The 3,937-nt window shown below is 33.5% G+C and overlaps 1 non-coding gene across 1 annotated transcript; it reads left to right on the forward strand.

Moving 5' to 3' along the window:
* The first annotated feature begins 261 nt into the window (after window positions 1–261).
* Window positions 262–355, forward strand: trnai-uau (transfer RNA isoleucine (anticodon UAU)). The gene is made up of 2 exons: window positions 262–299; window positions 320–355. It is a non-coding gene; the product is annotated as a tRNA-Ile (tRNA).
* Window positions 356–3,937: the final 3,582 nt, after the last annotated feature.

Here is a 3,937-nt window from a genome sequence, read left to right on the forward strand (position 1 = left end):
ATTAAATTTTTAAATGCCGTTTACAATACTAGATCCATGTTAGCCCACTAATACATGTACACTTCAACGTGTGCTGTTTCTAAGTTTCACAGTAAGGTTAAAACACGTGATACATGAAGTATTAGGCGGTTTGAAAAAATAGTGGCAACATCAGAATCTTGCATAAAAAATGTAAGTCCCAGTGAAATAAATATTTAGAAGCACTTTTACATGTGGTATGTGATATAGATGATATATCTGATTGCAGCCAATGTGAGCGACGCTCCAGTGGCGCAATCGGTTAGCGCGCGGTACTTATACAGCAGTACGTTGCAGAGCAATGCCGAGGTTGTGAGTTCGAGCCTCACCTGGAGCAGTGTTTTTGTTGTTATTTAATGCAAATAACTTGTAATTCATCTGTCTAGTGGTCATTATACATAAATAGTACCGTTTTTTTTAAACGTAATTTATTAATTGTTTGTTTTGTGGAGATTAACAGATAGGCTATACAATTTAAACTGCTTAATGACGTATAACTATTTAACTATAATGACTGAAAAGTCAATTATTTGCACGCATATTTATTTGCCATTTACGTTTGTTTAATAAATTATTCCAAGGTTTTTCTATGTAACCCGTTAAACTGATTTCTTAATTTGTAAACATGTACATTTTATAGATTGTATTGTCATTTCAGGATTTCAATTGAATTGGTATTAGTACCTCCGTCTAACAGCAGGCAGCAGTCTAAGATAATCTAAAAGACTTAAAGTAAGTTGGTTTTATATTCGCACATTCAGCCTTCTGATAAATTCAGACTTTCCAATAAATGTGCAATAAATTAATTTTTGTGAATTTTAAGCAGCGACATGATATTGACAACCAACGATTGTCACCTTACAACATTTTTCACAGTCAATCAAAATAGGCAAGTATTGTTTTAATGGCATATTTACTTGTGAATGTCCACTGAATGTCCAATGTAGTGTGATTAACGAGTCTATTGAATACGGATGTCCGAATGTGCGAATATAAAACCAACTTTACCCAATTATCTAAAAGGTCTTGTATACATCTCGCTAATGAACATAACGAACTTACAGACGCCTGTCAGCTGATGGCAGTGTTGTTCATGAATTTTATTAGTTCTCTAGTGATCTTGCAGATTCTTTGTCCACTGTCCACACATTTTCCTAAACATGGATTGTTTTAAACTTACATTTACATTTTTTTTAAATGTATTTATAAGCCATGCATTTGCTTATTCAATGCACATGGTCATAATGCATTATAAGCTAATTTATAAATGATCAAGTATAAAATAGTTCCAGAAACAATTGTTTGCTGTAACAGTTAGTTATTAGTAATTATGTCTTTAACGGCAAATGTTTGGATAAGAGGTCATGAATGGTCATTTTGATTTGTTAACTATACTGTAATATACAGGTGCCTCTCAATAAATTAGAATATCATGAAAAAGTTTTTTTTTTCTGTAATTTAATTCAAAAAGTAAAGCTTAAATATATTCTAGATTTATTAGACATAAAGTAAAATATTTCCAGAATTTTTTGTTTTCATTTAGATGATTACAGCTTGCTGCTCATCAAAATAAAAAAATCAGTATCTCAAATTATTAGAATATTTAATTTCAAGGTTTATTAAATTACCGTTCTCATAGTATAAATACTGGGTTTTAGGTCAGTAATCCCAACAGCAGTCATGGCGAAGCCTGCTGACTTAACAGTTGTCCAGAAGACGATCTTAAAGGCCCTCTACAACAGGGGTCTCAAACTCAAATTGGCGGAGGGCCGTTTTTGACACCTCATAGGAGGGCCATATTAACATTCAAGCGCAAGAAAGCGCAACATTTCAGAAAATTTACTTTCCTTTGCATTATTTCTCATTTAGTATCATTAGGCCTACTAAAATATTTTTATGCCTATACTATAAATATTTTATTTACCATACTAAATGTAAACAGCATTGTCTCTCTCATTGTTACAGAGTGTAATATAATTATATAATACTATTACTAATATAATACTACTAATATATTAATATAATACTATTAATTGCAATAGTCTGGTGCAACTTCTCACATCCAACAAGGTTCATGGAATAAAAAAAATTGTAATTTAGGAACAAAACCAGCAACACTTGTGGCGTGGAGGGGTCAGAAATAAACAAAAAACTGGAGCTATATATATCAACTTTATTTTGCCAAAAATTTAAAATCTCTCATCGTTACATACATTATTAGTTTTTAACATTTAGTGGAAGTATTTTCCCTTACTTTATGTTAGCTTAAATAACATCAAAATCTTGCACTGAACAAATACAATCCCTGAATATATTTGTACACTCTGTTTCTTGACAGACACCTGGCAGCGCTTGTGCTCACACAGCTGAGACACATTTGTCCAAGATGCCGTTTGAGCATCAGTAACATTTAATGGTTGCATCGGATGCGTTTCGATGGTGTTAAATCGATGCTCGTGACTTAAAGTCGAGTGCTTTTACTGTAATTTAGGCCGTGTGTCCACCATAGCGTTTTTAGCCAGCTGAAAATGCTAGGCGCTCTGCTTAATTCGCCCGTCTGTGAGCGCTTCTGCAGCGCAGCGTTTTTTTTTTTTTTTTCCCGTTGAGACGCTTTGTTGCTATGATACGGAATAACAGTTGGTCAACTCGAGGCGACCAATAAAAAACGCCCAGCTCTCAGCGCTGGAGGACACTCAGCGCCTCGTTACGCTGGCGTTTAAAAAACGCAGCGCTCCCATTGAAAACAATTGAAAAAGTATGCTCGGAGCTGGAAAAAAACGCTCTGGTGGACACACGGCCTTAGGCAAGCGCGCTCGTAATAGAAGTGACGCGGTTGAGAGCTGGCTCATGGTTGCATAGCAACGACATACGCCACTGGAGCGAAAGCTAATTGGAAAGAAGAAGAATGCGGCGCGGCTGCTTATGTGACGCGATATGTGAATGCACCCATAGAACAGCGACTTTTTCTTTGCATATCAGTCAGGTAGCAACTAGAGAATAATAATTATTTAGCGGGCCGGATTATGTTTTATTTTTGAGATCAGTTGCGGGCCGGGTAGAGGGGGAGGGCGGGCCGTAAATGGCCCACGGGCCATTGCTCTACAATGAGGGTAAGCCACATACTTTTCAGAAGCCTGAAAGTTCTGTTTAAAATATCCTTTTTTTTTAATTGATCTTATGGAGTATTCTAATTTATTGAGATTTAAAAGAAACAAAGACTTAAAGTACTTCAGTCTGTGTGCATTGAATTTATTTAATACACGAGTTCCACAATTTGAGTTGAATTACTGAAATAAAAGAACTTTTCCATGACATCCTTATTGAGATTTTATATATATATATAATTTATTTATTTTTTGCAGTGTTTTGCTCTGTAACATTAAAAAATAAATACATTTTTCAAACTGTTTGTATTAATGATTTCTGTTTCTTTTTTCCCCCATTATTTTTAATTACAGGAATTATGGTTCATTAGTTACACTCACAAGTAAACAACTTAAAATGTATAATAAGCACATCTTCATGATTTCTTAAGGAAAATTGCATTCTGTGTTTTCACTTTACTTAAAGCCATCAATGATGCATTTATAGAGATCTGTAACTGTATCATTATAAGTATTTATAAGAACACAAATGGCTATTAATAAAAAAATATTCACTTATTTGACAGAAATAAATCTGAATTACTAAAAAGTCATTGTAACTATAATATAATAACATTATAGCAATGCAGGTTGCATCTTGGAACATTCATGGAACCATATGACTAATTAATACTTACAAATCAGTGTATAATGGATTATGAACATGTGCATTGAAAAAGAAAATGCATGACTTATAAGTAATTATAAAAAAAATATATAAATATAACTATAACTGTTCTTATAATGCAGTATAGGTCTTAATGAGTGTTTATAAA

Source organism: Chanodichthys erythropterus, chromosome 5 (genome assembly GCF_024489055.1).
Source record: "Chanodichthys erythropterus isolate Z2021 chromosome 5, ASM2448905v1, whole genome shotgun sequence".
Lineage (NCBI taxonomy): Eukaryota > Metazoa > Chordata > Actinopteri > Cypriniformes > Xenocyprididae > Chanodichthys > Chanodichthys erythropterus.